Source organism: Erinaceus europaeus, chromosome 1, assembly GCF_950295315.1.
Source record: "Erinaceus europaeus chromosome 1, mEriEur2.1, whole genome shotgun sequence".
NCBI classification, from domain to species: Eukaryota; Metazoa; Chordata; class Mammalia; order Eulipotyphla; family Erinaceidae; genus Erinaceus; species Erinaceus europaeus.
Window position 1 is genome coordinate 209,013,873 of NC_080162.1, and position 14,132 is coordinate 209,028,004.

Below are 14,132 nucleotides of genomic sequence, written 5' to 3' on the forward strand. Positions count from 1 at the left end.
CACCCTTGGATAGGGCTCACTTTCCCGTATGCTTCTCCCATTCCATACCAAATAATATTGCATCCGCCGATCACAACCTAACCAAAGCAACGATTGCCATCTCAACATGCTTCACCTCAGAGTGTATCCAGAGACTTCACGTGTGGAGTGACAACCCTTCAGCTTCATTACTCGGGTGAGACCTTTCCTTTTATAGTACACTCTAATTTCATCTCAGGTAGTTCACTTTCTAACAAAGTCCCATAACCTAGACATATACCAGTTTCTGTGAGAGAGAGCGTATGTGCACACGTATCCATAAACTACTGCAAAATATATACCTGAAAGCAGCATTACACTAGAGTTTGCAGTGAGTACCTCCCCAACACTTCCTCTCCACTATTCCAATCTTGGGATCCATGTTTGCTCAACAAATTGATTGGCTTTGTATGTTAACTCTCTTTTCAATCACCAGGTTCCAGATGCCACCAGGATGCTGGCTAGGCTTCCCTGGATTGAGGACCCCACCAATGTGTCCTGGAGCTCAGCTTCCCCAGAGACACACCTGACTAGGGAAAGAGAGAGGCAGACTGGGAGTATGGACCGACCAGTCAACACCCATGTTCAGCAGGGAAGCAATTACAGAAGCCAGACCTTCTACCTTCTGCAACCCTCAACGACCCTGGGTCCATGCTCCCAGAGGGCTAGAGAATGGGAAGGCTATCATGGGAGAGGGTGGGTTATGGGGATTGGGTGGTGGGAATTGTGTGGAGTTGTACCCCTCCTACCTTATGCCTTTGTTCACTAATCCTTTCTTAAATTAAAAATTTAAATAAATAAAAAAAAAAAAAAAACAAAAAAAAAAAAAAAAACATTTAACAACAAACAGAAAATTATTAAAAGATACAGAATTTGGAAACTAAACAACATACTCCTTAAGAACCACTAAGTCAGAGAGACACTCAAGAAAAAAAAATTAAATGTTCCTGGAAACAAATGAAAGTGAAGACACAAGCTATCAAACTATTTGGGACACAGTTAAAGCAGTATTGAGAGGGAAACTCATAGTCATACAATGACATATTAAACAACAAGAAAAAGCTCAAATAAATGACCTTACTGCACACCTTAAGGACGTAGAGGAAGAGGAACAAAGGAACCCTAAAGCAACCAGAAGGACAGAAATCACTAAAATTAGAGCAGAAATAAACAACATCGAAAATAAGAAAACCATATACAAGATCAATGAAGCCAAATGTTGGTTCTTTGAAAAATTAAACAAGATTGATAAACCCCTAGCCAGACTGACTAAACAAAAAAGGGAAAAGACTCAAATTAATAGAGTTGTAAATGATGGAGGAGATATTGCAACTGACACCACAGAAATCCAGAAAACCATGCAAAACTTCTATGAAGAACTATATACCACCAAGCTAGAAAATCTGGAAGAATTCTAGAAACATATGCCCTTCCAAAACTGAACCAAGAAGAACTACAAAACCTGAATGCACCAATCACAGACAAAGAAATCAAAACCGTTATTAAGAATCTCCTCAACAACAAAAGTTCTGGACCAGATGGCTTCAAATGAATTCTACAAAACCTTCAGGAAACAGTTAATACCCATACTTCTAAAGCTTTTCCACAAGATCGAAGAAACAGGAACACTAACTTCCACCTTCTATGAAGCCAAAATCACCCTGATACCAAAAGCAGATAAAGACACAACAAAAAAGGAAAACTACAGACCAATATCTCTGATGAACATAGATACCAAAATATTAAACAAGATCTTGGCCAACCGGATACAGCAGTATGTCAAAAAAAAAAAAAAAAAAAAAAAAGTTCATCATGACCAAGTGGGATTTATCTCAGGAATGCAAGGCTGGTTCAATATCTGTAAGTCAATCAATGTCATTGACCACATCAGTAAAAGCAAAGCCAAAAACCACATGTTTATCTCAATAGATGCAGAGAAAGCCTTTGACAAAATCCAACACCCATTCATGCTCAAAACTCTACAAAAAATGGGAATAGATGGGAAATTCCTCAAGATAGTGGAATCCATATATAGCAAACCTACAGCCAACATCATACTCAATGGACAGATTCTAAAAGCAGTCCCCCTCAGATCAGGCACTAGACAGGGCTGTCCACTGTCACCATTACTCTTCAACATAGTATTGGAAGTTCCTGCCATAGCAATCAGGCAAGAGAAAGAAATCAAAGGAATACAGATTGGAAGGGAAGAAGTCAAGCTCTCACTATTTGCAGATGATATGATAGTATACACAGAAAAACCTAAAGAATCCAGCAGAAAACTACTGGAAGTTTTTAGGCAATATAGCAAGGTGTCAGGCTACAAAATCAATGTACAAAAATCAGTGGAATTTCTTTATACAAACACTAAAACTGAAGAAGACATCCAGAAATCACTCCCATTCACTATTGCAGCAAAATCAATGAAATACCTAGGAATAAATGCTGACCAAAGAAGTGAAAGACCTGTATACTGAAAACTATGAGTCACTATTCAAGGAAATAGAAACTGATACCAAGAAATGGAAAGCCATCCCATGCTCATGGATTGGAAGAATTAATATCATCAAAATGAATATTCTCCCCAGAGCCATATGCAAATTTAATGCAATACCCATCAAAGTCCCAACACACTTCTTTAAGAGAATAGAACAAAAACTACAGTCATTTATCTGGAACCAGAAAGCATCTAGAATTGCCAAAACAATCTTTAGAAAAAGAAACAGAAATGGAGGCATCACACCCCCAGATCTCAAACTATATTATAAGGCCATCACCATCAAAACAGCCTGGTATTGGAACAAAAATATGCCTACAGACCAGTGGAACAGAATTGAAAGCCCAGAACTAAACCTCCACGCCTATGGACATCTAATTTTTGATAAGGGGGCCCAAAATATTAAATGTAGAAAGGCATCTCTCTTCAATAAATAGTGCTGGGAAAACTGGGTTGAAACATGTAGAAGAATAAAACTGAACAATTTTATCTTACTAAAAACAAAAATCAACTCGAAATGGATCAGGGACATGAATGTTAGACCAGAAACTATCAAATACTTAGAGGAAAACATTGGTGGAACACTTTCCCACCCAAATCTCAAAGACAACTTTGATGAAAGAAACCCAATTGCAAGGAAAACTAAAGCAGAGACAAGTCAAGCTGATGTATTCTTACGAGTGCACTTGGGTATTAAGTATTAATTTTATCTTGAGTTAAGTACTGACAGAATAATTGCTTTAAGAACAGTAATAGAAATATCTACTAGTGCCAATGGGATAGATTACATAATCATTCATTTGTGTATATTTTAAGAAGAGATGAATACAGAGAGGTGCTGCACCTGGTTAAACACACACATTGCAATGCACAAGCACCTGGGTTCAGGGGGAAAGCTTCTAAGTGGTGAAACAGTGCTGCTGATGCCTCTTTCTCTTTTTATCTCCTCTTTCCTTCTCAATGTATGTCTCTATCCAAAATAAATAGTTTAAAATTATTTTTAAGTTGAGAGGAGGGATAAAGTTTAGTATTGCTAATATGGTTTCGAATCATCTCATGTAAGACAGAAAGTCCTGCATCTCTGTTTTGTAGTGGCAGTACATGTGATAGAGCTGTTCGCACAGAGTACCGTGTTGACATTCTCCACTCCCCCTAGAAGCCAGAATGAGAATCATCAGGTAGAAACCTTAGTATCACCTATGCCACCTACACTCGACAGGGTAAGAAATGTCCTATTAAAGAGCAGATACAAATTCTTGATGGCCTACAATGCTTAAGTACCCAGACAATGAAAGGTCCACGCTGAATCATCAGTGTGGCCTAGAGAGACTCCCTTTAGTGTGGCACTTGGGTTTTAAATTCTGGCTATATCCCTGTCTTTTGGGGCTCTCAATCTTGACCAATACTCTCTACAATCACTATAGCAAGGAAGACAGGATTTGAAGACCACAATCTGGCCTTAAGTATACACACACACACACACACACACACACACACACACACACACACCACTAATTTTGATCAAAGCTTACTAGGTAGTACTAATCCCAGAAGAAATACAAAAGTAACTGATCTATACAGAGGGACATGTGGACAATGTGGAGAGCAAGATTTATCTACTCCATGACATTGACTCCAATAAGATGCAAGAGATCACCAGTAGAGTGACACATTTGAGCCAAACCATTAATACTGGAAGTTTGCCTGGGAGTTTAGTTACCTTGATCCCAATTCAATGTCCCAAGCCCTTATCATATATTCATAATATATGTGAACTGTACACTGCCAATATCTGTTCTTTATCAACTTGGACCCTTTTTGTTATTGCTACCATTAGCTGATATATATAATTTAAACTGCATCTAAGAGGATTATTACATATTTAATAATAATTTTGGCATATATGTTACTATCCTAATTATAATTATCAGTGTTATGGAATGATAAGTTTATTTGTTGAATGCTACATACCAAATATTATGCTAGATGTTTTGTAATCTTTAGAGCACCTAGTCCAAGTAATATGTGAATCAGGTTCTATTTTGTCTATAGATGAGGAAATTCAGGATTAGAGAGGGTTGACTAATTTATGATCCATTTCATTCTACTCTTCTCAAAACCATGGCTCCTTAGGATGTATGTTTTGATCCTCAAATTAGTTTATTTTATCATATATACATATATGGCATTCATGATGTTCCTTCTTTGTAGAGATTTTACTAGAGCCAGGAAATAAGTCATAGGCCTCCCAGGGTTGACATTCAAGTCCAAAAGGCTTAAGTAAAATCCAGGCAGCTGGCCAAAGGACAAAGCTAAAGACTGCCTGTCCTTGCCGTGTAGTTTTATGTGAGTTTTCATAAGTATCTGTCTTGCCAAGGTAGTGAAGACTGGATGTAATAAGTGAAGAACTTCCATTTCAGGCCCAAAGAAAAGTATGCAGAGGATCAAATACACACACATCCCTCAGGTGCAGGGAGAACAAAGTACAGCTCTCTTCAGCGGCAAATAAGAGAGGTAGTAAACTGAAAAGGGTCATCAAAATGTAAAGTGAATTGACTCAAACATAAGGTTATACAAATGGCAACTATAGTATAAACTAGAATTGAAGTTTGGAAAATAATGTGAAGGGCTTCAAAGGCAATAAGGAAAGACGCATAAAATGCAATAGTATATTTAGCTTTTCAGCAATGCAAATGGGGTTTGTTGGTGACTCTGATATGCAATAGGAATTTTCTAAATAATCTACTATTTTCAAGACAGTGGACATACATTTCTGTGTATCTGACATTCTTCCCCATCATGAATAGTTTACCAAGTATGCTGTGTCTTCATACTTGGTAACCTACTAGAGGTTACTGCTGATATGACAATATTGGTTTCCTAATTGATGGAAACTAAACCCTATTTGGGCTTCATGGATTAGTGTTCAAAGGTGAGAGTTCATTTTATAACAGCATATCTTTGTCTTCTAGTCATAGCTCTGTGGACCTTGGAGACACGAAGACTGTGTCTCCAACTTTGGAATGAACTTCCCAGGTCTTTGTTTTATAGTCAAAGACTTTTCAATGCTTAAATATGATGGCAGCAAAAACTATACATGCTAATTGAAATAAAACAGAAAGAGAAACATGAGTATGTTATGATCTCACTTATAGTAAGAAACTGAGAAATAGGAACAGAAGGGGAAGCACAAAGCAGCAACTTGGAAAGGGTTTGGAGTAGAGCACAAAAGAAAAGGACTCCTGAGGGTGGAGGTTTAGGCCTCATGTTTCTCTTTCTGGTTTCTTTCACTTAGCATGTATAGTAACTGAAAAATTAAAAGACTTCAGGGGTGTGACTTGGTGTGAGTTTAAGACAAATGGCAAATGGTAGGTTCATTGCATGGGGGTACAGCTGTAAGGAGCAGTATTATTTAGGTAAAGCAAGACAGAAGAAGTGACAGAGACAGGTGTAGGTCGGGCCCATGACCCCATACATTGGTTGCCAGAGTTTAGCTACACGTGTGCATGTCCCAGGAGAAGTGCCGTGGTAGATTTTGGGAGGGGAGCATGCACCAGGAGCATGCAGGAAGCAAGGCCAGAAAAGAGGTCAGCACTTGGGTCTGTGAGCCTGACATCAGCGGTATGCTAATCATGTCCGTATGCTAATCATGTCTGTATCCTAATCATGTCCCCAAATCACCTTCATGTGCTGTGTCACAACAAACATGACTTCTTCAAGCACCATCTACAATGAGATGAAGAAGGTGAATTCACAGCTGCATAGTATTCCATTGTGTACCTAGACCACAGCTTTCTCAGCCACTCATCTGTGGTTGGGCACTTGGGTTGCTTCCAGGTTTTGGCTATTAGACATTGTTCTGCCAAGAGCATATGTGTACACAGATCTTTTTGGATGGGTGTGTTGGGTTCCTTACGATATATCCCCAGGAGAGGAATTGCAGGATCATAGGGTAGGTCCGTTCTCCAGACTGTTCCCCACAGTGCTCGAACCCATGTAGACATGATAGGGCATGTTTGGTGTAGTATGGCCATAGAGTGGCTGGACTGACTCACATTCCCACCATCAGTGCAGGAGGGTCCCTTTGCCTTCACTACCTAGCGCTTATACTGAGACTGCTTTTCAGTGTGACATCTCCAGCTTCTCATTCCTGCCTTTTCTTCCCTTTGCCTTCCACACCCCAAAAGTCTATGATAAATCATTTGCATGCTTCTTTCTAGGCTAGATTCTTTTTTTAGGGTCCACATACATTTATATCAGATGTCATCACCTCTAGAACCTGGACTACTTCTCTTTAAATGTCTTTTTTTTAAACTTTGCTTTTTAAATATTTTATTTATTTTACTTTTGAGAGAGATGGAGACAGAGAGAGAGAAGGAAATAATGGAGAAACACAGAGAGAAGCAGGAGAGCACTGCTCAGCTCCGGCTTATGGTGGTACAAGGGATTGAACCCAGGACTTTGGAACCTCAGGCATGAGAGTCTGTTTGCATAACCATTATGCGATTTCCCCTGCCCTCTTTTCTGTGGTTGTCTTATTTATTTATATCTTTGCCTGATGATCTCAACTCATCTATTCTGTTATCCCTTACTTTTCCTCCTTATTTGTTTTCTGGTTTAGATTATTTTCTCTAAAATGCCTCTATTTTCTAATAACTCACCAAATCTGCATTTTTACACATTAGGGATTGTTTTTCTCAATTCTAAAGAAAGAAAGTCATCTTAAACAGAGGTTACTATAAGAAAGATGGGACAGAACCTCTAAAACATTACGTCTAAAAGGTTCTCAAAGAGCTCTGGAGACAGAAAACTGTTGAGTAATAACAAAAACAAGGTTTCAAGTAATAAAATCTCTGAAAAGGAGAACAGATGATATGACTGAGAATTTGAAAGAGGAATTTCCAGGGGAAAGGTGATATATTTTTGTGTAGAGTGCGTGACATGTCTGCTGAACTCAATAACTCAATGTGATTTATGTGTGAACTCATGAGAAGCCAATGTTTGGGGAGGTAAAAAGGACAGCATGAACAGAAGCACAGTGGATAAATAATGTGGAGTATCTCAAACTAGTGTGAAGTCTAAAGGATAAAGCACTTATCGAGGAATAGTGAGAAATGGAACTTCTTCTTCTAGCGTTTGCCCTTCTTCCGTAGCCAGTCAACAGCGTCAGGTTGAAAGCTGTCAGGAGCTGCTTGTTGCTGGCTTTGAAAGTGACTGGGATCCATGTGGATTCAGTCGGCTAGGAAGGATCGTCAGTTTCCCCAATGAATGGGGACTCACGGGATGCACCACGAGAAGGTCGATCCAACGAAACTTAAAAGGTACAGCAAATGAACTATTCCAAATTAAATTGGCTAATGGTGGGGCAGGGGATTGAACCTGGGACTTTGCAGGCTCAGGCAGGAAAGTCTCTTTGTAGAACCTTTATGCTATCAATCCCACCCCACCCCCTTTTTTCCTTATTTTTTTCCCAGAGCACTACTTAGCTCTGGCATATGGTGGTGCAGGGGATTAAACCTGAGAATCTGTTTGCATAACCGTTACGCTATCTCCCTTACCCTTCAAACTAAAATAAAAAGAGTGGAAAGAATAATGATATGATTTTTGCTGGGAACAATAATACCTTAGTACTGTTGTGAAGCTGAAGAAATAAAGCAGAAAATTGTGTTTCCTTCTTCTTACATCCCTTGAGCAAATAAAGAGACAGGCATGTGTTTCTAACTGTATTCTCACTGATCCAGTGATTTTTCCATTTCCATTTTTTGTTTGTTTTAGAAGGAACCCTTTAGCATTAAATAGTCAGGCCTGAAAGTAAAAGTTTCATCTTTAACTAATAAGAAGAGCCTGAACTGTATCTCAGAGGTCACATACTTTGTCCAGATTCAGCATTTTGATGATGCCACCGTTCATTCATCACTGCACTGAAACTCCTCACAGTCCTTCCCTTTCTGAATTTGGTACATGAACCTCCTGACTAGATGACTGAGCTCCTTGAAGACAGAAGTTGTATCTAAATAATTGTTGTGCTCCTAATACTTAGCATTATTGACAAATATACACCAGTTTAAAAATGAATGAGTCTCGTGTGATGCTTAATCATTGAGTACTGCATGACCAGGGATCTTTGAGGGAGTTCTATTGAATTTGGAATCTATGTACTCAAAAAAGTGCATTTAGTTTGTTTTTTTTTTAATTTTTATTTTTGAAATGGAAACACTGACAAAACCATAGGACAAAAGGGGTGCATTTCTACATAATTCCTACCACTGTATCCTGTCTCCCCCGCCCGCAGCTTTTCTATTCTTTAACACTCTGGGGGTATGGACCCAGGGTCATTATGGGGTGCAGAGGTTTTTAAGCAATAACAAAAAAATCCACTTTTGTTCTTCTGGAGACAAGAGAATGTACTAGAAAGAAAAAGGACCAATCACAGTTCCAGATACAATGTTAAACTCTGACCTACCTATAGTGGGAGAAGAGGGATTACATAGCTTCAGTATAAGGACTTTGGGTCCTTTCTCTTTCTTTCTTTCTTTCTCTCTCTCTCTCTCTCTCTCTCTTTCCTTCCTTCTTTCTCCTTTTACTTTATTTAATTTCTTTTTTTCTAAACTTGTGCCAGATAGCTCTCCTTCTACTAGTCTCATTCCTTGCTTCTCATCTTTTCACATCAAATTACTAAGTGCAAGAGCTTTATTGCTCCAGCTTTGGTTGCTAAGTTTTCTCAGTTCCAGGTCACTCACACATCACAGGATGAGGAGGACACAGTCACTGGGAGCAATATCCACATATGCGACTCCTTGGCGTGCCCCTTCTTTCTTTGTCTTCTCAATGTCTAGCCTCACACTTTTCCATTAATGTGACAATATCAAATATACAGGGATTACTTTGTGTTGGATGTCCTTAGTGTTGGACATAGATTGACTCATTCCATCCTCTTAACAACCTACAGTATAAGGCAATTACTTTCATAATTTTGAAGAAACTGTGTATCATAGAATATAATTTGACCAAAATTATTTAATGATGGCAAGGAAGAGTCTAGTCTGAAACCCAGGCATTGTTTGACTCCAGAGCTGTACTATTATCTAATGTGCCGGAAGGCTTGAGCTGAGGGTATGCGCCTTCGCGACTGGCTGGACAAGGTCTTGGCTCAGCTACCTGTTACTTGAGCTTTCCAGAGTCAGTCGCAGCTTACTCAAGCCTCAATAGTGAGGAGTATAGGGCTGGGTCCAGGGAGCGTCGTAATAAAATGTGCTGACAGATTCCATAAAAATCTGTGCTCCACCTATCTTGTTAACACTCGTTTCACAGTCTCCTCAGAGTTGTGGCATATTTCTGCATTGTAACTCATTTGTTCTTTTCACTGAAGTCTGCTATAACTAGCTGTTACCTCCTCCACTGCCCCTGTTTCCTGGAGACTCCTATGTCAATGCCGATAGTCAAAAAAATATTGGACATTGATTTGTTCACTGAACTGTTCCACTGAGTGGAGGCCTAGTGATGCACCTGGTTGATGGAGCACATGTAACAATGCACAAAATCCTGGGTTCGAGCCCCTAGTCCCCACCTGCAGGGGGAAAGCTTCACAATTGGTGAAGCACTGTTGTAGGTGTCTCTCTGTCTCTCTCTACTCCTCCTTCCCTCTTGATTTCTGGCTGTCTCTATCCAATAAATAAATAAAGATAATCCACTTCACTTCTAATTATTTCATGTTTCTCTGCTCCCTTCAAGACTAACTCACACGTCCCTCAACCCTGGGATCAATTCTCAGTCCTCATTTAACTTGATCTACCTATATGCTCCTCCAAAAGCAGAAGACAAGGAAATCTGGTGTCTATCTATCTGTCAGAATAATCCCTTGAATAAATGGAAATTGTATACCTGTATATTGCACCAATATGTCCCTACTCTGACTTTTTATTGTTATTAATTTATTTATAAAATAAAAAATATTGACAAGACCATAATATAAGAGGGGTATAATTCCACACAATTTCCACCACTAGAGTTCCATATCCCATCCTATCCATTGGAAGCTTCCCTATTCTTTATCCCTCTGTGAGTCTGGACCCAGGATCTTTATGGGGAGCAGAAGGTGGGAGTTCTGGCTTCTGTAATTGCTCCTCCATTGGACATGGGGGTTGGCAGGTGGATCCACACCCCCAGCCTGTCTCTGTCTTTCCCTAGTGGGGCAGGGCTCTGGGGAGGGGAGATTCTAGGACATATTGGTGAGGTTGTCTGCCCAGGGAAGTCAGGTTGGCGTCAAGGTAACATCAGCAACTTGGTGAAACATCACTGAACCCACTAACTCTTCCAATGTCAGACATCACTATCTCAAGTCATTTCTGTGTCCTAATATTATCATCATTTCTATCTAAACTCTCAGGCTCTTGATGTATTTCTGAGAAATAGCAGATCAACTATGATCAGAGTACAGATAATTTGAAAACTATTACTATTTCTGTACAAGCAGAAACAATTTTTTTTGCATCTCCTTTTTTTAACATTTTTTTTCCTTTACTGGGGGATTAATGTCTTACAGTTGACAGTAAATACAATAGTTTGTACATGCATAACATTTCCAAGTTTTCCACATAACAATACAACCCCCACTAGGTCCTCTGCCATCCTTTTCCAGGACCTGTACTCTCCCCCCAAACACACGTACTGGAGTCTTTTATTTTGATGCAAAACACTAGCTCCAGTCCATGTTCAAAGCAGCAAATATTTCTTGACTGTCTACAATGCCTGATTCTAAGAACTGAGAATGTATCAACAATGAGACAGCCATCATTTTCCATTAGGAAAACCACATCATAAACCCTATTGAAAATGGGTAGCAAAATTCTAGGTTGTTCTGCTGTTTTATAAACAGTACAGTACTACTTAAATATAGTAGGACAGTATTCTGAATTACAACATAGTAGGATAGTATTCTGGATTACAACATAGTAGGACAGTATTCTGGATTACAACATAGTAAGACAGTATTCTGGATTACAACATAGTAGGACAGTATTCTGGATTACAACATAGTAGGACAGTATTCTGGATTACAACATAGTAGGATAGCATTCTGGATTACAACATAGTAGGACAGTATTCTGGATTACAACATCGTAGGACAGTATTCTGGATTACAACATAGTAGGACAGTATTCTGGATTACAACATAGTAGGATAGCATTCTGAATTACAACATAGTAGGACAGTATTCTGGATTACAACATCGTAGGACAGTATTCTGGATTACAACATAGTAGGACAGTATTCTGGATTACAACATAGTAGGACAGTATTCTGGATTACAACATAGTAGGACAGTATTCTGGATTACAACATAGTAGGATAGCATTCTGGATTACAACATAGTAGGACAGTATTCTGGATTACAACATCGTAGGACAGTATTCTGGATTACAACATAGTAGGACAGTATTCTGGATTACAACATAGTAGGATAGCATTCTGGATTACAACATAGTAGGACAGTATTCTGGATTACAACATCGTAGGACAGTATTCTGGATTACAACATCGTAGGACAGTATTCTGGATTACAACATAGTAGGACAGTATTCTGGATTACAACATAGTAGGATAGCATTCTGGATTACAACATAGTAGGACAGTATTCTGGATTACAACATCGTAGGACAGTATTCTGGATTACAACATAGTAGGACAGTATTCTGGATTACAACATAGTAGGATAGCATTCTGAATTACAACATAGTAGGACAGTATTCTGGATTACAACATCGTAGGACAGTATTCTGGATTACAACATAGTAGGACAGTATTCTGGATTACAACATCGTAGGACAGTATTCTGGATTACAACATCGTAGGACAGTATTCTGGATTACAACATAGTAGGACAGTATTCTGGATTACAACATAGTAGGATAGCATTCTGAATTACAACATAGTGGCTTGCAGTTAATTTTCCCTCCAAGATTCCTTTCCACTGCCTTTCCTCATTGACAAGCCAGAGACGGCAGAAAGTAATTCAGAAGAAACACTGAGTGGAATGTATGACTAAGTTTGAAAGCAGATTATTTTAACCCATGATTAAAAATACAAAAAACAGAAACCTATTAAGCACTTCACCTGGGGCCAGGCAGTGGTGCATCTAGCTGAGCACACACAACACTGTGCACAAGGACCTGGGTTCATGCCTCTGGTCCCCACCTGCAGGGGGAAAGTTTCATGAGTGGTGAAGCAGTGCTGCAGGTGTCTCTCTGTCTCTCTCCTCTCTACCTGTCTCTCCTCTCAATTTCTCTCTATCTATCCAATAAATAAATATGCTTTCTTTAAAAAGAAAAGAAGCTCCCCAGGATACAGTGTGCCTGACTTACGGTGCACACCACACCGTGCTCAGCCTTTACCACGTTGAAGAGAGTGTAGGTACTCCGATGTCTTTCCCTCTCTGTTGTTTGGATATGTATTTGACTTATATATTTAGAACAATCAAGAGAGAGAGAAGAGAGAGAGACAGAGAAAGAGAAGAGAGAGAGATTGAGAGAGAGAGGGAAAGGGAGTGGGAGGGGGAGGGGAGAGGGAGAGAGAAAAAGAGAGAGGGAGAGGGAGAGAGAGAAAAAGAGAGAGGGAGAGGGAGATTGAGAGGGAGAGGGAGATTGAGAGGGAGAGGGAGATTGAGATTGAGAGGGAGAGGGAGAGGGAGAGGGAGAGGGAGAGGAGAGGGAGAGGGAGAGGGAGAGGGAGAGGGAGAGGGAGAGGGAGAGGGGGGAGGGGGGAGGGGGAGGGAGAGAGAGAGTCTTCCCTCAGGAAAGTAGCCTTCCTTCCTCTCTGCTGTACCTGGGCTGGAACCCATGTGCAAGATACACCTGGAGCATTATCACATGAGCTATACCATGGGTGTCTCTAAAAATCTAGATTTAAAATGACAAAGAATGATCTATAAGACTCAGAATTGGGGGCCAGGTGGAGTGCACCTGGTTAAGCGTGTATGTTACAATGTGCAAGGACCCTGGTCCCCACCTGCAGGGGGAAAGCTTCACAAGTGATGAAGCAGGGCCTCAGGTATCTCTCTGTCTCTCTCTCTCCTTCTCTCTCTCTCTCTTTCTCTCTCTTCTTTTGCCTCTAGGGTTATTGCTGGGGCCTGGGGCCCGCACCATGATTTCCCGCACCTGTGGCTATTTTTTCCTTTTCCTTTTTGGAGCAGTCCTGCTACACAACTTGTGAAACAACCCCTCCACAGGTGGGGAGCCAGGGACTCCAACTTGGATCCTTGCATGGGTCCTTGTGCTTTGTACTATGTGCGCTGAACCCCCTGCACCACCACCTGGACCTCTCTCTCTCTCATCTATCTATCTATCTCTATCTCTATCTCTACCTCTGTCTCCTTCTTCCTCTCAATTGCTTGCTATCTCACCCAATAAATAAATATAATTTAAAAATTGAAAAAAAAGGAATCAAAACTGAATGGAATCCACAGTAGAAACCTGCACTGGAAAGGTAGAAGACTGTACATTTACTTTTCTATCATGAAAACATGTGGACACAGTGCTGCCTTATTTACATGCTGGTCTATAGTTTCCTCTGTCTTGCAGAGAGTAGTCCAAACTGAATCTGATTATATCTGCTCCCTCCA